This window comes from Acanthopagrus latus, chromosome 11, assembly GCF_904848185.1.
Source record: "Acanthopagrus latus isolate v.2019 chromosome 11, fAcaLat1.1, whole genome shotgun sequence".
NCBI lineage: Eukaryota > Metazoa > Chordata > Actinopteri > Spariformes > Sparidae > Acanthopagrus > Acanthopagrus latus.
Window position 1 is genome coordinate 2508505 of NC_051049.1, and position 23861 is coordinate 2532365.

Below are 23861 nucleotides of genomic sequence, written 5' to 3' on the forward strand. Positions count from 1 at the left end.
CAGTACTATGGATTTTCACCATTTCTCAGCACAAAGGCCGAATTGCTTGTGGGCTTTAAGTGATACAGTGCAAGAAAGTGAAGACACCAGAAAGTATTAAACCTTGAAAAAAAACAGCCTAGCTCATGTGACGTGCACAAACTCAAACCCTTTAGATGTCAATGGATGACCGTACGACTTAATTTTTCTTAAAAATGATATTTGAGCATTCGAAATAGGCAAACAAACAACTTAAGAATAGTCTAACGTTAATAGAAAGGTGGGATCCTGCGCAAATATAGTGCATTCCATAACCAAATGCTTAGATGATTCAAGAGGCTGCTTTTAGTTTTTGTTTTTTTAAGGAGCAAAACTAAAAATCTAATGATAAAATTGTCAGGATAGAGGAAACTCTACGGAGAAAACAAAGTTAAACTTTTAGCTTCTGCAATTGAATAATTTTAAACGGCTCTGAGGGAGCTCAGGATTCATCAGGAGGATGGCTGCTTTATGAAGCCAGACTTTCTGTGTCACCTTTTAGATATGTAGAATATTAACATTAAATCCAAATGAATCCTGCCGGCCTGTCGAGAGATTTGAATAATTAGTGAAGTTGAGCTGCTGTGCGTAAATGTGCACAGGGGACGCTGATCTATCTGAACTACGAACTATAATAAATTTACAGTCGAAAGATTCATTTTTTGTATTTGTTTGTTTGAATTTTCTGTTAAATCCCCTCATTTCATTCAGTTTATTTATTTCTGACTCTGCAGTATTTGCGTTCGGGCAAATTCCCGGTCCCACATCTTGATTTACTTTACTTGCTGAAATCATAATCCACCGACTGCAAGTAAATGTAGGACTGTGTTAGTACGTGTGTGAGAAAGCTTAGGATACATAGTACAAGAGAGGCTGTGTGCAGAGTGGTTGCATGCATAGACTTGTATGTGCATCTCTATGAATAGATAGGTGTGTGTGTGTGTGTGTGTGTGTGTGTGTGTGTGTGTGTGTGTGTGTGTGTGTGTGTGTGTTCACTTGGCGATAGCAACCAGTCCCCAGACTCTCTCTGTCTCCGCTAACATCTGGCCTCTCACAGACTTTGCCTGGAGACACGTACATACACAAACTCAACATGCAAGCTCAGACTGACTCACCCAGTCTATCTTACAATTGCCCACTCACTTACACACACACACACACACTTTGTCACTCATTTAGTCTCACACAGACACACACACACACACACACACACACACACACAAGCAAGGCGGCTCTGGTGCTGCAGGCCAATAAATTTCTCCAGTCAGTGTTCCAGGCTCCTCAAGTGATTGATTGATCAATTGTAGTGAGGAATCGTTTGGTCCGACCAGGACTGACAAAGAAGCGCTATTATCACATTGGTAAAATATCGGTCCTGGCTCACAGCTGATTTGTTCCTGCGAGGCAGACATACAGTATCAATTACACACACTGCCTCTGCTGTGAGTGGTAAACATCATACAGGAGCGTCCTGGTGGGCGTCTCAGTGTGAGTATGAATGTTTCCTTCCAACGTGATCGACCTCAGCTCAAAAACCTGCTGTTCCATCTATCTCAGCACCAGTGATTACCGCAATGGGGAATCTTCCTGAATTGCTTTGTGACACTTTTATGGTGTTGTGCTGCAAATAGATGTGTTAACTATGATTAAGTATAGCTCATATCTCTGACAACTGAATGTATTCAAGAATAATTGGGGGTGAGAATGAATCCCAGTCCCTGTACACTCCTTGATCCTACCAGTGAGCTCTACCCCTCGGTTTTGTTCATTCACACCTTGGAGGAGGGTGTTTTGTTTCTTGTTGGGATGGAAGTGTAGTGTGAAGTGTCAGGGCAGCATGTCCCTTCAAACACTTCAAACTGAGGGTTATGAGGACTGATGTTTCAATTAAGTACGATCCTTTTTTTTTCATAACAAGCATAGAACTATGCCTACTAGTTTTGCCAATGTCTTGGCAGCTAACTTGCTAGCTAGTTAATTAAAAATAGTTTGTTGTATGTGACACGTCAGCAAGAACTGAAGGGTTTGAAGGTTTAAGTTCTTGCCAGCTACTGTCAGCCTCAAGGACTAGAACCTTCACCGCTGCTCAGCAGGGACGGTCTTGGTGGGTCTCATACTACCAGATAATCTGTGCTGAGCAGCATGTTTTCATTGAGCACTGCACTAGTTAGATAAATGTCCAATAGTTCCACGATTATACCTGGATTACCACAGCAACACATAAGACATCACCACAGCTGAGGGCAGCGCAGTGGAAATGTCTTGTTGTGTCTTTTTACATAAACCCAATCGGCAACGACTAATGAGTGAAGTTTGAGCATCTTGATGAAATTTAAACAACTATCCCTTGCTACCTAGTTCTTAAGGGGTATGGGAACACAAGCCCAGCATGGAAGTGATCCAGTCAAACCTTGTTGGAATAACATTGCGTGATGCTTTTGAAGCAGCTAACCAGGACTGCAGGACTGTAAAGAATCAGTGCTGATTGTCTAACCTGGTTCCCTCTGATTTTCTTGAGATTTGTGTGCTGATTTTCATCCCACTGGGCATTTGTAGTGAAGGGCAGTGTATTTATGATCAAAATGTAATTTATTTTAACAGGACAAAATCAGCAAAAGAAAATCATTGAAGCTTGCACAGTTCCCCTTTGGTAGTTGGATTTCTAACTTGATGATGGGTTGACATGTTTCATTGTGTGATCTTGGACCAGCATTTTTTACATTTTTTTTATTTGACCACCCAAAAAATACAAAATCTAAGGCGGCCTCATTTGGTTTAAGGACTAATTTAATCTGCCTATACACAAAAAAGACAGAAAGGCCTTGTGATGATAAAAACACCTGACTAATTTTACTGCTGATGAGAAAATATTTTCCCTGCTGACTTATTTTCCTGCCCAGAAAAATTCCACAGCAAAACATACAGTTGTCTTGGCCTATGCACTTTGGCAGCATTAGACAAGTTTTCTATGTCTAATTCATTTCTATTTTTCTCCACCAGGCTGCGGAGGGACAGTAAATTACTCTGGGAAAGATTTTGGATAGATGCCTTATTTTCCAACTGTCTTTTTCATTTCCATGCCAATGGGAGAGCCAGTGATGTGCCTAGTGGCTATCATCTTGGAGAGGCATATGGAAGCAATGGCACAGCGTGACGACATAAGAGCCTCACAGATCAGATGAGGCTGAGAGAGAAAGGCAGAGAAAAGGAATCACAAAATAAGAGAGGGAGTTGAAGTTGCTGATAAGGTTCTAACTTGACAAAATGCATCCGAAAAATGTGCTGCAAACAGGCCGGAGTTACATTAGACGCCAAAGTATTACATTTCAGCATGTTGTTATTTTATCTCTTAACATCATCTGGGGATTAACCTACTTTTTCCATATATTGGAGTAGTTATAGTCGCACCAACAATCATCAATCATAACAATAAATGTGACAATGGTTTATTTGTTCTCGCACAAGTGGAACAGAAGTTGGTTGTGAACCATAGCTGTATGCCAACAAGTGAAATCAAATATGTCTTTGGATATGCTTAGAACATTTCATAGACGTCCTTCATGATGACACTGAAGATGTTGATCAGCAGACAGACTGGAAGGTGAGTCCTGGTCTGTAAAGTAGCACAAGCTGTAGCTGTCCAGGGATAATTAACATGATGAGCCTTATTGACAATTTAATATTTTGTATTTGTTTTATTTGAAATCTAGTAACGTGTCAGATACAGTGGAGTAAAAAATGGCATTTTTTTCCTCTCAAATGCAGCAACATATAAGTATAGCACAAATATCTCAAAATTGTACTTGAGTACAGTCTCCGATATTAGTTAGCGACAGTGGTTTGGAATGTATTGTATCTGTATCTGTGTGTCCTGTATGTGCAGTAGAACATTTGATTAAGAAACCTTGAATTGACTTAATAAATCAAATAAAAGCTTTCGTCCGACTCAGGATTTGTAAGGAGTGTGCGTGCTCGTGCAATCCAATTTGCAAATAATGGCAATCTGTTCTCTCAGTCAATATATGCCAAAAGAGGAGAGGGTTACAAAAAGTACCCACTGTGAACACAACGGGGCCAATCTGTGTCCGAAAATGATGAAATATCAGCAAGGCCACCCTCAGTCCTCACTGCTGGAATAACAATCACAGCCACAGCAGTGGGGGCGAGAACAAAAGATGCAATGAGATGATGAAAGAGGCGGAGAGAATGGGAAGACATGCCATTATTGCTGGGAGACATGTCAGTTCTCCGTGTTGAAGGTCACACCAGGACTTCTAGACGCTGAAAAACAAAAGTTCATAATAACACTTTGACTAATGCGCTCCCTGCAGTCACATGATGTGGAAAATGGCGCCGCTTAATTAATTAAAATACAGTGTTTAAAGGCGTTACGTAACACAGAGACACAAGAACACATAACAAAGTAAGTCACCATTGCCAGAGGGGTGGTGAGGTGGTGAGGTGGCCCAGCACACTCAGATAAAAACAGATATTTAGGTATTTGAACATGTACTGTACGTGTACTGGGAGTGTTACATCCTTTCAGAGACGTGATGTTTCACTCTGGAGAAATGTTGATTTCTCTGACATCGTGAGAACAGTGACTGCAGTCGACTGTGAACGTTGTGACAACAATCACTCACAAAGAGTTTTTACAAATACAAAAAGTGAGAAGTGACAGGAGAAACGTTTTCAGATGTATTTTTACCTTGTTGGTGAACATTAGTGCCTGAGTAATGTAGAACGATTGGTGGTCGTTTGTTTAATGTCACATGTTACGTTAGCATTAAGCTAGTGAGCGCGCAGCTAGAGTTTGTTTGTCTGTTTGAATTCAGGTCTCCAGTTGTTGTCGTTCTCTCCTCTCCTCTCTGTAACATCATAATAATGGAGTATAGTTAATCCTTCTCTTGCTATCGTCTGCGATCAATATTACACCTGACAGTGGAGGTCACCTCTGTGGATCACTGCCATGGTCAGAGGGATAAACGAGAGTGATGATACATCCAGTTTTTTATATCAAAAGGTAAAAAGTGATACCTGAGCTCTCCTCGTGTCGGTTACCTGCTCCAGATCAGATCGGATCAGAATCTGATGTGTCAGTGGTGTTTACTCCTCCGCAAGTTCAGCCTTTTCACCGGTCTGTCCTCCAGAACCGGCCAGCTCAGATCAGCTGAGCAGGTAGATGACGTTGAAATTTACATAGTCCACTATTTATCATAAAAACAATTGTAGCCTTTTCCGGCGACTGTGAGTCGCCTCAGAGGGTACAAATCACACAGTGTCTTGATTTAAGCTTTTTATTCAGCTTAAATCGTTTTCACCACAATAATACAGTCCGGGCCGAATGCGGCTCGTACATCTCGGTCTGCGCCTTCACTGGCAGCTTCCACATCGGTTCTCCGGAGCGTCTCCCCGGCGTCTCCTCTCTCGAGGGCAGGTGTGCTACTGCATTTAAAGGGAGTGAGTGATTAATAACTGGGTGCCAGCTCTGTCAATCTCTCACCTGGCTCTGCTCTCCTGAGCGCTCTCCACCTCTCTCTCTCCTGCAGCCCCGACCACAACAATTTATGGCTATTTTTTTGTAAATGCCTCTGTCATGGCCGGCTACTTTTATTTTACTGTAGACCGAAAGCAAAAATTTGTCAAGAAAACAGTCAAAACAAGTTGAATATGAATAATAAATGCTGTAGACATCACATTTATTATTAAAGGACTAATTACCATGATATTATTGTACATTTTGCATTGCTTACATTCCTAGCAGTTTATAATTTAGTTTTATTCACTTAAATTTACTTTAGCTTATGATTTCATCATGATCCTTAATCATCTGACATTTCTGTCAAACACATAAACACATGATAGTACCTGGTTACGAGACATTTGCTAAGATTGTATACAAGTTTTCAATGTGGCTTTGTTTGTTTATATCAGATATAAACTTAAAGTAATGTGTTTGACACTTGACACTCCTCTGCAAAGGAAGGAAGCTCAAAACTCGTGAACAAGATGCTTCAGCTCTACAGAGGGAGGTCTTGTGGTAAATGAAGACTCAGTCCTAGTTTGGTGCATTTAGCCAAAATGTCATGCCATCAAGATGTGTTCACTCCAGCAGCTAGCATGTGCCTTCTGGAAAACATGTCACGGTTTTTCCCTTTTCATTGCCTGCTTCACAACACTGTTAGTGAGCCACACATTGAGTTGTTTGCCCCGTTTTTGTCAATTGTCAGCAGGTGCGATCGACTGCTACAGTAGAAACAGCACTTAGCCTTCCTCCCGACTGGCTGAACCCACTCGCTTTTTCTGGCCCTTAAACACACAGCACACCCACACATGTGATTTTAGTTTGTTCAGGATGATTTAACCTTAAATCAGTTTCAATTAAGGTTGTGACAAGACTGCCAGAAGACTCATACCTGCTTTATAGCTTTCAGTGAATCTTTGAAAGATGATCACAAATCGGTACAGTTTGATTTTTTTGTCTTTTGTTGTCTTTGCGGACGGATGCATGGAAAGCGTGGTGCCGATGGACTGGCTGGTGAAAGAGGTAGCAGCAGGTCACTCCTGGGTCATGGGAGCCTGCCAACTAAGAATAAGAATTGATTTGATTTTAGACGCATATCTGTGCTTTATTTTTGATGAACCCCCCACAATTGCTTATACGAACATTTCAAAATCCTGTGGATCAAAAATAATTTGATAACATGCATCCCTTTGGGTTATAATGACAAACATGAAACTTCAGTCACGCAAAACAACAATTAAATCTGAAGATATCAGTTATCATCTATGATCCTGTTGTAACTGTATAACATGGTTCATGTTGAAGCAGCTTGTGGAATACAAAAACAGGCTCACAGCTCTGATTGTGCCCTGAGGTGATGGTGATGGTGATGGGAGCACTGGGTCTCGAGCCCTGTGTTTGTGCAGAGAGCCAGAAGTAAGACACCTAACCTGACCCAAAAAAAAGGAGTCTAATGCACGTGTTAGGATCTTGAGAAAAAAAAAAAAAAAGTGGCACAATTGAATCTGTTGTAAAGATATAAATTTACTGGACCGAACAACACTGGGTCGGTTTGTTTGTGTGGAGAATCTTTAAACCAAAGATTTCACATTTGTCAAGCTTCCTTATTGTTTCACCTGACATCTCAATGTGGATTTGAATGTTTGAGCCTGGGGTGTGTGTGTGTGTGTGTGTGTGTGTGTGTGTGTGTGTGTGTGTGTGTGTGTGTGTGTGTGTGTGTGTGATGGGCTATAATCTTAAGGGCGCCGTTCCTAAATGCTGACGCAATACTATAGATTTAAGTGACAAAAGGTAAACAGAGAGCTTTTTGTGATTTATAAGTCACAAAAGAAGGATGCAGAAATGAAAAGGAGAAGATGGCTGACTCATCTACTGAGAGGCAAACGCTGGTAGATCTGTGACGTACAATCTTATTGCTAATTTTCAGCGATGTAAACAGACGCTGCACTGAAATGAGTGTATGACTCACTGCACTTCTTTTAACCAAGGGGGAAAAAAAGCGCAGTAACCCAAATGGTTTTGTTTGAATTTGTATATTTTTGTTGTCACATTTGTATTTTTGCTCTTTCTTCTTCTTCACATCTAAAGACGTCTGGTCCTCGGATGACGCAAGACACGCAGCAAGCGCAATTTCAAGCTGTGATCCAAACTGGCAATGCAAACATTTGCAAAACTCTAAATATTGCAAGAAAGTTTTTTACAACGCCTGCAAATCCAAAACGTGTACAACTAATGATTTCAAGTTGATCTGACTTCTGGTCAAAGAAAAGCATCGAAAAAAAACAATGTGGTGAAGTTGTTTGGCTTGCAATCTCTCTCCTGAATTCCCGCGTTTTTCTGAACGTGAGCTCGTGCTGCACGAGTGCCGACTCACTCTTGATGCACCGTCTCTTCACATTGTTGATGAATGATTCTTTGGAGTAAAAATAACCTTTTCTGTGACTCTGCTGAGCACCCGCTCGAGTTTCAACATTCCATTTCAGCTTAACTTTTTTCTGCCTGAGCTTAATGTTATTAACGCCAGATATGAACAATAATGGTGTGAGCACTTGGGCAGAGGTCAGTGAGAGCAGGGATGAGCTCGAGGAGATCTGGGATTTAGCCACCAGACAGACAGTAGGTTAATCCATAGGGCAATTCACAAATCAAATTATTGAATCTAATTATATTCCCACAGAAGAAGACAGTGTGAGGTTTTGTCTGGACATCACTGTGGGCAGGTTTCAGTCAGCGTAAATGGGAACGGAAACACCATTAGTGTTGTCTTTGCTGACTGAATTCACTCAGCTCACTGTGATCCACGACTCTTCTCAGGGAACCTTGTCATTAGCGTTGTGGAGGTGTCATTTTTCACTAGTCCTTTTAGCACAAATATTCATACCTTTAACAGTGCATGTGCTGAAGGCCAGCAGCTGAACGTGTTGATTAGATGACATCAGGTTGATGGTCTTCTCATCAGCCCTCTCAGTGAGTTTTCAACATTTTCTATATTGTTATCACAGAGTGGCAAAGTCGATTTAGGGTGGGGGAGGATGCATCAGTCATCAAAAAATCTGACTTTTTAATGATTCATGAATTAATGATTAGCAAAAAATGTTGGGTCCAAAATTGTCATTTTTGTTGGTGCCAGTTTGAAAAAAGAAAAAAAAAAAAAATGGCTTAATGTTAGCTTCCTCGCTTTAGCAACATTAACATTAGCCAGCATTATGTTCATTTAATACCACCTAGAGTAAATACCTTTTGGTTAGGGAATTAAGCAAATCTGAAATCAGGTGAATGTGTTACTGTACTCTCACTGTGTAAGAGTGGAGGTTCCATCTATTTCACTGTTACTCATTTTAAGGAAAACCGCTCTGGCCAGTGTCTGTTTTGACAGATTGCTTTTCTTTTTTTCTTCTTACAACTGTCGCCCTCGCTCTTCTGTACATTCATCACAGTTACAGGTGTAGTTACGGTGCACAGATGGAATCAATGTGATGTCAGGCTGACAGCAACGTATACTTCCAGGTTGACTGCTGCCGGTGGATTTGCTTTGTGCATGTGTGAAATATTGTTGTCTGACAATTGTGTAGCGCTTATTTGTATGCACTGTTTTGCATGGCGAGCGATCTACCCAACAGCGCCTCTCTGGCTAACTGTTGTCAAGGGGCGATTTAGGTCAAACTCTGGCTGTCTGACCAGAACTGCTCTCTCAGTGTATTCTCTAAGTGTTCTCTTATGCAGAGCAGCGAGATCATTTAGAGACAAGTTTCACTCAGTAAAATGCTGTTCAGTGTGGGTCAGGGTTAAGCATTAGAAGAGTGGCGAAAAAAAGTTGAATACCATTTTTTACAAAAATATTTCTTTAGTGGATATCCAGAGGAGTTTTTAGAGGAGATCATATTCATTAATACAGTAATCCTGTACTCATTCCTACCCACAGCCCTTTAAAGTGTTAGCATACATTATAAGAAAGGTCGTGTGCTGGCTACATGTTTTCGTTTTTAAATATTAGTTCATTAATCTCTTCTTTGTTCTTTTTAAGAGCTACTTACACTGGATCTTGCTGATGCGGAGATTTTTGGCGGGAATGGGTAGGCTGTTCGTTCATCCAATCAAAGTATCACAGAAATATACTTTTCAAAGTTTGATCCAGTCTAGACATTTTAGGCTTGTGTTTTACATAATGCAGCGTGACTCAGAACTCTGTGGTGATCCACTGATGGTGCGTCTCTCCAGCAGTGCACTCATGGAAACAAAATGTGACTCACACATGATCTGAGTGTCTGTGGCTGTTTTGCGACAGCAATGATCGGTAGAGTAGCACAATGATGATCGTGTCAGTCGCCTGCTGAAGGGGCAGCAGCGAGTGACAGGAAAATGTTGACATGTCACCCACCCTGACGTGCCACTATTCTAAAGAGAGGCTCCCTCAGATGATCTGTGGACATGGAGGGTAAGCAAGTCAGTAGCCGCTTATTTGGACTGGAACATGTTTTATGTTGCTTGGTCAACAGGTAGCAACAGAGAGGCTGTGAGTTAAAATCCTGGACAGTTTCCCCAAATCCCTCAGTAGAAGTGGCCACACAGCCTGGTGCTGTGTTATACAACCCTGTCACCAGAGTTTCATGATGGCAATGTACGTTTCTGCAAACCAAGCATATGTTAAGATTCTACATAACTTCATGTTGCAAAAAAAGATGGCTGTAAAAGATCATGTTTTGGATCCAGTGCCACAAACATGGCTGGAAATTTGTCATGTTGTCTTGTCGGCTATGTTCCCATTAATCGGGCTGGATAATGAACTGACGCCTCCTCAAGAATAACCAGTTTTGTTGCCAGTGATACGGCTGGGGGATTCCCCATCGTCTTGTCAGAATTACAGTTTTGTTGCCACAAACACTGCTAGAAAATGTCTCAACATCTTGTCAAAAAAAATGGGATTCATTGTTAGCAACGTGGCTGGAAAATATTCAGACGTCTTGTCAAGAATATTTCTTTCCACTAACATGGCTTGAAAATGTCAAGGTTTCTCCTCAAACAAATATTCGGTTGTGTTGCCCCAAACAAAAGTAGGAAGAAAGTTTTGTTCCAGCGTTGAAGGAAACCAGAAACCCCTTCAATTAAACACGAGCTTAATAAATTGTTTAATATTCCCATCTTAAAGAGAATCAGAGTCGCCCTGAAAGGATGTTGATATGATATAGAAGACGTACAGATTTGAACATGGTTTGCAGAAACTTAAAGTACCAACATGTTCTTCTGGCGCCTGGTCCGGTTATACTGTCCCCCTCAGGCAAACCCCCGACTTGAAGCCAAGGTGCTGTGGGATGCCCAACTGCAGCACCATTACTGACTGCGAGATATCTTTTGGTTTGATTGAATGAAAGCCACACAGGATATCCTGTACTACAAGGCTGAATAAGACACGTCTGCTCCACTTTCATGAACAAACAAAAGTAATTCAGGGTTGAAAATGTTGTGTTTTTGACAGTTTAACAATCGGGGTCAAGCAACAGAGGTCTTAGAGAAAATTTAACAACAGCTTTGGGGTGGAGATGACATCCTCAGACTCGCCTTCATTTAGCTGTAGAAAGTTTTGTGACATCCGTGACTTCTTATCAGCGAGTGGGAGGCTGAGAGGTGCCAGGCCACCGGGGTCGTTCCACTTCACCAGTAAGATACAGCTGTGTATGGTCTGCATATCAATGAAATGATACATCCGTTTCTTTATATTATAGAGCCAAGTTGAGATATATATACACTGGGAGGAAGAAAGAAAGACTCGACCGGGAGACAGAGGCCAGATTTACAGATGGTGGAGGAAATTATAAAATGCTGCTTTTAAAAGAAAGCATAGAGAGGCATCTTTTGTAAAAATGTACTAGTTCACAATCAGGGTAGGAAATGAAAACATTGTCATGCGTCTCATTTTTAATTGTCTATTATTTCTCTATTATTTAGCCAAAGCTCGCACCTCATGCACAGAGGCTGTGAGGCCCCTCTCTCTCTCTCTGTCTCTCTCTCTCTGTCTCTCTCTCTCTGTCTCTCTCTCTCTCTCTCTCTCTCTGTGTGTCTCTCTCTCTCTCTCTCTCTCTGTCTCTCTCTCTCTCTCTCTCTCTCTCTCTCTCTCTCTTTCTTTCTTTCTGGTTCCCGTTGCTGTTCGTCTATCCTGTCAAATAAAAGCCATAAAGGTGGAAACTGTTTGATTGACAGCTCACAGCTCGAAGTCATCCTGTCATGAGGTGTTCGCTGCACGTGTACGTCACATTTTCTTAAACACACAGTATCTAATGACTGTTCACAGACGCGGTGACGGATTAACGTTTGAGTCACATCGAGTCGCGCTCGCAGACTTCCTTCATCACTCTCTTGACTTTCTCCCGGAAGTTATGGCAGCCAAATGAAATGTCACCTGAAATGTACCGTCACCTTGGTTCAAACACGGATTTCTCTGACTTTGAAAACTGCTGGAAACATCTCGGATGAGTTAAAAGTTCAAAAGATGAACAGACCTACAATGGTCCAGCTGTTTTTCTTGCCTCTCATCTCCCGTCAGTTGTAACAGTTTGCTGCTTTTTTGTCTGAACCCTCTAAGAGAAAGCTCGATCCTCTCCATGTGATTTATGATCAGCTTTCAGTGGTGTGACACGTGTCTTGTTTGGGATGATTTGGCCTTCATGTCCCACCCACATAGTTTATTTCTTTTTTTTTTCACTGAGCTGTGGTTGTTGGCAAACTACTTTTGTTGATTTTATCCACTGGAATATATATATATATTGTGTTGCTTGAGTGTCTTCAGTTATGATTTAATAGCCTTTGTATTTACTCTCTGAACTTTATTAGACACATTTACATGTTCAGTAACTGAGATACAGGATTACATCAGTCTTTCACTGAAAGACACTTGTAGGATTATATAATGTTAAATGGCTGAAGTCTGCTGAGGTCACATGTGGGCAATAATCTATACAGAAGTCTAAAACATCTAAATACATCTTTTTAAAATTATAGTTAAGAAAAATAAACTAATGATCCCGAGGTTCTGTCTGAGCGTATAATAGACCAACAAGACCAACTTAAGACTGTTTTTAAAACAATATATCTGGTAAATTCATCCACTCTCAGGTGAAGCAAATATAAAATTGGGACTTTCAGTGAGTCGGACTGAAACTTGTGATTCTCCTGAAGTCGTGAATAACACCTGATGTTGTCTGCTGGAATATGACAGGATGAACAAAATACAGTAAATAAAGGAGAGTTAAGTTGAAGTTCTCAGTCTTGGACGTAAAGATGGCCACTCCTAACTTTATATTATTTCTCATATTAAGATATGAGGATAATAACTTGTTGCATCCTTCTATTATTCAGTTCATGTTTACAGTGAATTCAGTGGCCTACCTACAGCATTACTTTATGCTTATTTCTTCCTACTCCTCAACATGCACTGTTGTCCCCTCCATCGCCTGTCTGTCCTGGTGGAGGGATTCCTCCTCCTCTGCCTCCTCTGGTCCCTGTTGAAGGTGTTCGGGCGGGGCGCAGCGGGGGGCCATGTTCTCTGCACACAGCTCAGCCTGTTGCAGCACATTTGGAAACATTCCCTACAACAATCATCCTCCTCTGTATCTCTGTGACTAATGTTTTTTCTCCCTCTTCATAATTCATTTTGGCTGGTTGTCAAATTGCACTCGGATCTTTTCTCCCGTCATGTTTATTTTATAACATGACCGATGTCATGTGTCATGTCTCCCCTGGGAGCCGCACATGGATGGAGAGCCGCACATCCCCGTGTGACTTTAAGAGCAGCCTGCGGTGGGGGCGGGGTGGAGGGGTGAACCGTGGAGTTCCCTCCAAGGCCGCTAGGCGCGTCTCTGCTCCATGAAAGCTACCGAGAGAGACCGAGGGCTGGAGGAGTGGAGGAGGAGGAGGAGGAGGAGGAGGAGGACGATGAGGAGGAGGGAGGGAGGGGGGCAGGAGAGGAGGAGAGAGCAGAGAGAGAGGACGGTGTTTTATCAGCCAAGTGCAGCCTGGATCGTGAGGAGCGGACGATGAGGGGGAAAAAAGCCCACTCTTGTTTCTTTTTCTCCAACATCACCGTCATTAACATGTAGACCGGCGCGCGTCAAGAGACCCGGAGCGTGAATGGTATCTGCTGTCTAGGATGAACATAATTCTAATTATAGTTGTGAATTAAAAAGACATTTTGGATTAACAGCGGACTTGTTTCTTGGACTGGAAGAGGTTCCCTTAAATTGTTTTTTTCTGCGCCTGTGTAGATGTTTGGACCGCATTTAACCTGAGTTTCAACCCATCTGGAGTGAAAAGTGCGCCAGTCTTATTTCTGAGGCTTATTTCCAGCGCTTGAGCGTCGGGATTTTTGTGGAGGGGGGCTATGTGGCTTTGGAAAAGGAATGCACCTTACCCTAACGGGACATAACGCACAGAGGAATATAGTCTGAGGTGGAACACGAGCAGCGGATGGGGATCCCGCCTTCACGGTAAATACACATTCGGACTTTAATTCTGCAGACATGAATGAATGAATGTGCTGTGAGCTTTGACACTTGAGCAACTGCGATGCAGCGGGCTGCTGCTCTTAGTTCATGGTTTACTCGGCAGGATGATGTGCTGATGGTGGAGGACAAGTTCGAGTGGATGTTGAGATAACGAATGCCGTTTTTCCTCCCCATGACGTTATTTTGTGCTCAGTGGAAGGTGGGGGGGTTAGTGATGAGAGGGTGAAGTGTGAGAGGCTGTTGGGGGAAAAAACCGTCCTCCGTGCACGGGCTAGAAAAAGCTGCATCTCCTCTCCGCTGCTGTCTGCCACTTTGGGTCCCTCTCACTCTGTTCCAAGCGCATGGACGCACAGAGCTGCGCACTCTCAGCCCCAGCGAGCTGCGCAAAAAAAAAAAAAAAAAGAAAAGAAAAGGTTGGGAAAATAACGGTGCGGCTGGAATGTCTGAGTGGTGAACGTGTTTCTCAGAGATGTCAGCCCCGCTGCAGAAACTGTGTGTGAGATATCAACCGAATTCAACAACCGTCGGTCCCGCCGTCGTTTGCCACCTGCAGACTGCGCGTCTAAATCTTCCGTCTCCAACTGTCACCGCGCGGCACAACACCGATTCCATTCATTCTCATCAGACATGAGCGATCTGACCTCGTACATTTTTTGTGGGGGCTTTTGATTGTGAAACACTTGCGAATCAAATTAATGCAAAATAAAACTAATAAATAAACAAATAAATAAATAAATCAAATCTCCTCCGAGCTTATTGCTGGGGGGTCAGGATGGAGGGGGGGCGAGAGGAACGGTGTGTGTGTGTGTGTGTGTGTGTGTGTGTGTGTGTGTGTGTGTGTGTGTGTGTGTGTGTGTGTGTGCGCGCTGAATGGAGTCTCTCTATCCTCTGTCCGAACCGGGAGGAAGAGGAGGAGGAAGAGGAGGAGGAAGAGGAGGAGGAGGAAAGTTGCGCCCGTCGGCCGCTGCGGGGGCACCATCACACCATCACCATATAAAACTGGATGAATGCGGTATTTGTGTGTGTGCGCGCGCGCTCCAAGGACTTGTCATACCCCCCAAAAAAATGAAGCTAGAAAAAGAGGCTTTGGATGGTGCGATGTGTCCCCCCCCCTCCATAGATGCTTCTTTACTGACATTACCCGGACACAGGTAGAGGCCGGAGCACGCCTGCAGGCTGAGGAGTGAGCGCAGTTAAAGAGATGTTAGTCATGACTTTAGCAATGTGGGCAGCTGAAAGACTCGCCTGGCAGGTGATCCTAATCAAGCCTGAGTGATCATGCATATTTTGTGTGTTTTTCATGGAGGCTGCTGTCAGGAAGGCACAGCAGCTCCCAAATGTTAAACGTGATCTCGTGTGTTCAGGTTTGTCAAAAAAAATACAGCAGGGGTGACTCCGGCTGTCCTGGACTACATGTGGCAACCCCCTGCTGCCACCCCCCAGTGGGGGATCACAGCACCTTGAGGCCCACATGAATGTACCTCAGCTTGCTTTTTTTTTTGGGGGGGGGGATAGTTTCTCAATCACCAGGATTGAACGTCTGCTTTTAAGGTCACATGTGACATCTGTGTGATGGGGGATGTTTCTCAGTGTCTCCTTTTCATTAGCTGAATGAGAGAGTGAACAGGACGAGATCACGTTGGGAGGAATAAAGCAACTCCAGACATTAGATGATCTGCACATGAACCCCCTCCTGTTCCTCACCGCGTTACTGTGTTCTCCTCAAATGGCGGTGGAGGCTGCATCCATGCTGTTTCCGGTGAAGGCTGTCGTTGGGAGGTGGGGGGCTCCAGTAGTTCACACCACTCAGTCCCAGGGGCTCTGATCTACATAGCTCAGCCCTCAAGGAAAACATCTCCTCACCACTCATGGCTGTCTCTGTCTCTTCTCCCCTCACCGATCCCTCTCCTGATTTACCCACATCCCTCCCCTCTCCTCCCCTCTCCTCTCCTCTCCTCTCCTCTCCTCCCCTCTCCTCTCCTCTCCTCCCCTCTCCTCTCCTCTCCTCTCCTCTCCTCTCCTCTCCTCTCCTCCCCTCTCCTCTCCTCTCCTCCCCTCTCCTCTCCTCTCCTCTCCTCCCTCCCTCCCCTCCCCTCTCCTCTCCTCTCCTCTCCTCTCCTCTCCTCCTCTCTCCTCTCCTCTCCTCCTCTCTCCTCCCCTCTCCTCTCCTCTCCTCTCCTCCCCTCTCCTCTCCTCTCCTCTCCTCTCCTCTCCTCTCCTCTCCTCTCCTCTCCTCTCCTCTCCTCCCCTCTCCTCTCCTCTCCTCCCCTCTCCTCTCCTCTCCTCTCCTCTCCTCTCCTCTCCTCTCCTCTCCTCTCCTCTTCCGTTTCTGTACATAGGAGGGAGCTAGTTGGTAAATTATAGATTCCTTGTTGACTCATGCTGTGGTCCTGTTGTTTCTGGAGAAAGTGGCCGCCTCACTGCCTGGGTACCTGTTTCGTTTCTCTTTTGTTGTTTTGTTTTTCTCTCCATGTGAAGCTGACTGTTGGAATTGCAGGAACGGTTTGAACAGTTTAAGTGCAATTGGCACGTGATGCCTCTATCTGTGGCTGAATCGAGTCGTCCCAGTTCAACAAACCGCTCAGATTTTTGTCTTACTAACACCAGTAAAGATGAGATGAATGGGTTTTTGAATAACGTGACACAAATGGACATAATTCACACTGAGTGCTTCAGTTTTCCAACAAGTGTGTCCCAGTTCACTGGTTGGTTGTGTCCTTCTGAGGACGACTGTGTGAACATGTATCCCTCAGACAGCTGAGAGACAGTGTGTCTCCTCCCCAGGTGTCATAGTCTCCTTTGCATTTACTGAACAGTTGGTGTTCATCAGCTTGTGAATTAGGAAATCCTGCAGAAAATGTTCAAAATGTTGTGGCAAAGTACGATACGACTAAGAGATATTTCATAAAACTGCAGACACACTTCATGTTAATTATATTCAATTCTAACACGTGACTGTAGCACAACGTGTGTGGTGCAACTTTCCTGTGACCATGTTTGCAGATACACATTGAAAACTGACCTGCATGTGACAGTTTTCTAGTGTCCTGAAGGCAGCAAACTGCAGTGAAACATCAGCCTTCATCTCTCAACTGCATTTTGATCGAGCTTTTTGACTGGGACAGGAATTGATGGCACATTATGCATCCACTCAGAATATAGATTTGAAAGGAACAACTGAGTGAGTTACAGTTATTCTTTGCAATACAGTCGAGTGTCTGCACTTCATTAAATGTGTTGCCAAACCCAAGTAAAGCAGTCGTCATGCACATTGCCACCGTAAAGGTCCTGTGTGTTTTTTTTTTAAATATTTGATTTTCCAACTTGTTTGGAAAACTCAAAATTTGACGAGTTCGGAAATGAGACTCCATCTTACAAACAGGACTAAAGTATTCTGAATTAACATGAACTAATGAGTGTATTTGCTGAAAAAGTGAATGGTGGTGAAACAATCTGCCATGACACCATCCAGCTGATCACTAACAGCTAGCTACCTGCTACTGGACTACAATGAAGAGCAGCAGCTTTGAATAACTGAAGATCGTTTTCCTCACAAAGTAATCATCGAGTTCCCGGGGGAAGGTTTTACTGGGGAAACAATTACATGTGACACTTCTGGTGCTTGACTGAACAAGCACAGTTGCTGATGTACTGGCAGCACTTTCAAAGCATTAGAAGCGTTAGCTAAGTGGGCTAAGCAATAATAATAAATACCTGACGACTCCTGCACGATAACGTCGCTAATGCAGATCTTTATGAATGAATGTTGCTCTGAGGAAGAGAGTCCTGATGTGACAGGACGCCTCAGAAATAATACCAGAATTCACACTTACGGGATAATGTGGATGCATAAAACATTTAAAAGAGCATTAAAAAGTTATCCCAGACAATACTGTATTTACTGCAGATAATGTATGTGAACTGAGGTGACTGCAAGGTTCACCAGTGTTGTGCAAAGAATTTTACCAACCAATTTGTCAAAGTACAACAATTTTCTCTCCAGCAAAGACGTCACGTGTTGTTTGCTAACAATTATTAATGTACTATCATTAATTAATGTTCTCAGGGCAGATGGTTGGTTGTGTAACATGTGTAACTTTTACTAGAAGTTTACTTTGGTTTCTTTCAGCCATGTTGGTGATTGTTTCTTTAAAGCTCCTGCAAACACAGAAGTAGAAGTAGACTTTACCTGATATTTAAATTCAGGTGTGACTGCTTGTTATACGGGACATAACGTGTGTGTCTGTGCAGTATGTGTTGTCGATGGTCCGTGGTGCAGCAGGTCAGACTTGCCATAGAGGCGGACTAATGACTACGAGGTTGCCGGTTTGATCCCCAGCTGTGTTTTCTTAAGGCTACAGTGAGGATGTGTAATGGTATTGAATCAATAGTGTAGAAACACTGCTGAATAAACCATATTTTGTGAAGATCTAATTGCACTGGATTCGTGGCAACAAGGAAACAATTACAATATTTTAAATATGCATCTTTCTTTACTGAGACAGCAGAAAATAAATTAGGTATTGACAGGGATACAGAGAGGGCACAAGTGCTTTCACCCAGCTAATCTATACTTTCTTCCAGAAGAAAGCGGCTCAGTTTTCCACTTCTCACATGTTGATAGAATTTTTTATTGCTTGCTTCTGCTCAAGTAGCGGGCTGATATTTACCGGATTGAATGGAGAATAGTGGATTTGTCAAGGTTGCAAATCGGGAACCAGCTCCAGCTCGGCCAGAATCGGCCAGGAAAGAGAGAAAGAAGTGTAACGAATAGTTGGATTTTATGTGTGACCATGAAATATTCTAACACTACTATCAGTGTGAAGCCTGACAATAGTGTTAGAATATATTGTGATATGATTACAAAGTGACACTTGTTCATTTGCTGCTTTAACAAGTAACATGCACTTAAGAAGACAAAAAAAAAGGTTTAGGGTTCTTTTCTTAGTCTTTCTACAAGACAGGGTTGTACAATGAATTGCAAGTTGTAGTTCCTTTGTGCTACACAAGAAAATTTAAACAAATATACATGGTTGAGTCTCACAGCCTGAGGAGAGAAGCTGCCGTCTGCTAGTCTGGTTGTATGGCGGTGGATACTTCCGTATCTTTTACCAGCCGGCAGCCTGGTGTTGTCTTTCAGTATCCTTTGGGTGGAAATCACTGATGTCTCTGACACTCGGTGGATGGTTCCCCGTAATGTTCTGGGAGGTTTTTAATCTTCCTGTCCCGGGTCCGTGCACGAACCAACCTGGTTTGTGATGTTTCCAGTCAGAATGCTTTCTGTTGCTCCTCTGTGAGAGCTGATGAGAACTTCTCAAAATTGAGTTTAGTTATCACAGTTGAAATGTTGTACCAAACTGAAAATAGAAATGTCTGCTCAACATCCATTTGGATTAAATTGGATGGAAATGTAATTCAAAAGCCCCGTCCAGTATTTGCATGGAGAAGTCCCGGGATGTGTTCACACCTGGCCTGTGCGGTGCAATTTACCTGAATCACATTGTGTTCCTGTTTGTTTAGGTGTGGTTAATGAGGGGACTGTGAACTCAGTTTAAGTTATGTGGAAATGCATAATCATACCTCAAGAGCAGTGTCATCGTTTTAGTTTTTTTTTTTCAGTAATTAATTCGTTTTGTGTCTCATTCCTCAGTGTACAGCACGCTCCATGAATCCTGTTTTGTTTTGGTTGTCATAATGTCATTTCTTAAATTGGCTTTTTTAAGACATCCTCATTTTGACAAAGGTATTTAGAGATTATGTGGCACTTAAGATGGAGTACACCATGTTCTTCATAGAGGGACATTTCTGTCATATAAATCAAGTCTTTTGAAACATTGTCTTTTGAAATTGTGGGACTGTAAATTATGATTTTCCTTTTGATGAGCCTCATTGTTTCCATCCAGATGCATTTCAAATTTTAAGTGAATATTGATAATATTTAAGCTTGTTGTTACATCAGTGTTTATCATATGTCTATCATCCACTATCATTATACAATTATCAGGAGTTGGTTTGTTGAGATAAGCGAGGGAGCAACGCTACGTCGTTAAATGAGTGACTGTAAAACCACAAACAGTGAAAAACAATGTAGGAAACCTGACGGACAAACAGGATTTCAGTTTGATGAATGTTACAGTCTTCACATCGCTCTGATGTTCCAGTCTGCTGCTATCCAGTGGAGCGGAGGCTTCAGGAGATGTTAAAGTCACATGCTTCATGTACATCATGATGAATTCACTGTGGTCTGGGTTCACTGATCCTCTCGCATTTTTCTTTTACTGACTCACAAACTTCTTCACCTCAACCAACCAAGTCTGAAAACCGGTTGATATTAAATCCAGTTAGAGCGTTACATACGTGAGCTCGTCCATCCACACAGATCACAACCCCATCATGTGGTTATTACAGCTAGAACCTGCTGCTTTTTGCTTTTGGATGCTTCACTATAGGATGTGAAAGCAGAAACAATCCTTTAGGAAACCAACTCACGCTTTTTGTTGACGCACAATATTAGCATGACTATCATTTTCTCGCAGCAGCTACCCGGCCTGCTGTAGGTGCACATTGCTGCTCGGCTCGTGCTGTTCCTTTTGATTTTTACAATGTTGTATTTGCATTGAATGAAAATAAAACAGAACAACTGACAAATGTGTCAAAATACACCAAAGAAGCGCCCGTCATTTGAAGTGATCGTGTGCATAGACGTGAGGGTAAAACGTAACAGGGGAGTCGTGATTCCTCCAACAGCCACATTCAAATAAAGAATTCAGAGATGGAAGACGGGGAGGAGGCTGTTCCTGCTCAAATAAAGTAGACCACAGGGTGTACTGATACCTGCATGTTATCAGTGATGACAGGCAGAGGTGATAAGAAAGACAGCAAGCGGGCAGAAAAGATAGAATACCGTTTCACAACGGCACCTTGTTCATGGCCGGTGGCTGCCGAAAACAACTCCATGTACCGAGAATCCAATACAGCAGTGCAACGTCTCAGGAGTCGAGGGCCGGGCTATTTTTAATGGTGGGAGGACTTTGTCTGTTGCACAAAATAACACGGTGTCTGTGCGGACCAACACTTGTTGAAGCTCCTGGCAACTGCAGGCTTGTCATCTGCTGTGTGTGGCCACTCCTGTGCTCACTGATGCGGATGTGCAACCATTGGTTGGTCTTATCTGCACGCTATAATCCAAAAGGACAGGAAGAGGAGGAATGAGATGGAGGGAGGTGGAGACCAGACAGGATGTCCAGGAGAGGACTGGACCTCCGCTGCTACGCTGTGATGTTGTACATTCACCCTGCATCAGACACATGACTGGTAGCAGCTGATTATTATATCAGAAGAAGCTTCAGTGCATACATGCTCTCTCTGAAAAACAGTATTTGCATAGTGGGAATTGAACTGATTCATCATCTCTCTGCTTTTTTTCTGAGAATTGTGTTATTGCTTCTTTCAGTGGACAGTTTTAGTGTTATTGTAACAAACCGCATGAAAGCTTGGCTGGTTTTAAAACGCACTCATACCACTATTCAAGAAGCTCTCTGTTGAAACAGTGCTGATTAAATTCAAATTTTCTTAGGTGAATCATTCACCTGTAAAATTGTTCAGTTTACAACAGATAATGTGGAATATTTTGTGCTGCGTGATGATTGATGATGATTCAGAGCGTTTTAACTGTTCAGCACTGCAGGGACAGAACATGTCAACATTAAGCAGAAAAACAGAAAGCAGTTTTTATACTTAAAACTAACTAAAACTGTTACAAATAACAATGATGAAATGCGTCTTAGTCACATACTTCAGGTCACTTTTATACACTTTTATGAATGTGATCCACATTATTTCTCTTTATTCACAGTCTGACAACAAAACAGATCCTTCACTGGTTGACATGCAGAATACAGTAAACAATATTGAAAATGAAAATGTCCCACACTTTAACTTTCACTCGTGGGTCCTGCTGTTTCCTGATGATGAATATGTGATGTGATGTTGAGGAAAAGACATGAACTTGTGATGTCTTTTCACTTTCCACCTGCATTGCGGGTCAGGATCTGTCTCACGATTCAGGTTATTGATGTTCACTTAAAGTATGAACAATGTAAAGCTCAGGACTTTGTTCTGTTGATGGTGGTGTCATTGTGTAGAAATACTGTCAGCAGCCAACTGTGTAAATGGAAAGTTTATGTATCTAAAGAATCAAACCCAGTGAAATGGTGCATAAAAGCATTTTGTGTTGCGGGGCGTTCAATTTAAATCAGCTGCCGTACTGTAGTTTCCACTGTAGATCCTGCAGATCTGAGAAGATCAGAGAAATAGTGGGTAGCAGCACAACATTCATCTGACTGCTCTTCAAACCACTGGCTACACTGTCTGCCTTGCTAATGGCTCCTGACAGAAAGGTCTATATAGAGTAATGGGGATCCCTCGTTCTTGCTTAGTTTGCTGAGTGAACACAGCTGAATGAGCTGAGCAGCGGTAGCGGTTGAGGATTTGCATCGATGCATAAAATAAAGTATCGTGCCTTTTCCAGACAAAACCATCAACCCACACTTAACATCACGATGAGGTGGAAAACACAGAGAGGGACAGTCAGGACACCATGATAAGGGCCTCAAAAAGACGAAGCACTACGCTGGAAACCAAACGGTGAAATTAGCCGTTGCTAAACCGCCGAAGGAAATGCCGTCCTCTGAGAGGATGAGCCGGTTTAACATAGAGTTGCCACCATAATGCAAACACACGTTCATTGTCGCTGCATTATTAAAACGTAATTCTGATATGCTATGTTGTTGGAGGGGACAGCATGTGCTTTCAGTCTTCACCAAATGTTTGTTAGTCTGGTCATAAAGCATGTGACACATTTCAGCACTGTGATACATGTAAACAGATATGAGTGGTCCTCAGACGAGTGGTGTGTGTGTGTGTGTGTGTGTGTGTGTGTGTGTGTGTGTGTGTGTGTGTGTGTGTGTGACGTGGCTGAACAGAGCAGATTTCTACACGAGCCGTCTCAGAAAGGGAGCATTTATTAGAGTGTTGCTCCATCTCACCAGGAAGTTCATTCATATTAGATGATCCTTCAAAACATGAGTTGCGGTGGCAAAATGAAGTGCCAGTGCAGTTAGTATGTCGACGGGTCGGCTGTGTACTGAATGCACAACATGTTGTACATTCGTGGACGATTTCTGAGTTGTTGTTCACTCACAGGTGTGTAATTAACAACAATGACACATGTAAAGTGTTTCAGTAAACATATTTAACTGTGTTCTGTTGACAGTTGAGGTCTTGCAGTTGCGAGCTGTCATACGAATCTGAGTGAGGAAGACGCAGTGGATGATGGATCGATTAAAAAAAAGAGCTTTTATTCACATTTTTCTTTAAAGAAAAAAAAGATGAGATTTTAAATCACTGGCTTTTTCATGGCTGTGTTGGAAAAGACCAGCTGCCGAGTGAGAGGAGAGGAGGGGGGATGATCGGAGTGCTCAGCCTCTGTACCTGCTCTACCGACCGAGCTGCTGGGTGATCAGATGACTTCTATATGAAGTGGGTCAGGAGGATTTCCATCATAACAATACAGTGTTATGTTGAGTGACCTATAATTTGCTTGTGATTACTTTAGTGTGACCAAATTAATCTGCCCCCGCTCCTGTTAGTGGATAGATTTTGCCGTCACGCTGACACGCCTGAATACAGAGCATGGTGCCGCGGTGAATCAGTTGGTGTTTGCAAGAGTCATCGTCCTCCTTTCAAATGTAATAAATATGATCGACAATGAGCTCAAGAATTTAATCACTTGTTTTGTCTAGTTTACATGTGGCAGAGTAAAT

The 23861-nt window shown here is 42.8% G+C and overlaps 1 protein-coding gene across 4 annotated transcripts in view; it reads left to right on the forward strand.

The window, feature by feature from the left end:
• Positions 1 to 23861, forward strand: part of nlgn1 (neuroligin 1) — a 393552-nt gene that overhangs the window by 68221 nt on the left and 301470 nt on the right. For 3 of the 4 annotated variants that reach the window (XM_037115593.1, XM_037115595.1, XM_037115596.1), the window contains exon 1: positions 13534 to 14019. The exons of the other annotated variant lie outside the window; for it this stretch is intronic. The gene's annotated coding sequence lies outside the window, so the exon portion shown is untranslated. Of the gene's footprint in view, positions 1 to 13533; positions 14020 to 23861 lie in introns of those variants that run through there. 4 annotated transcript variants of the gene reach the window in all.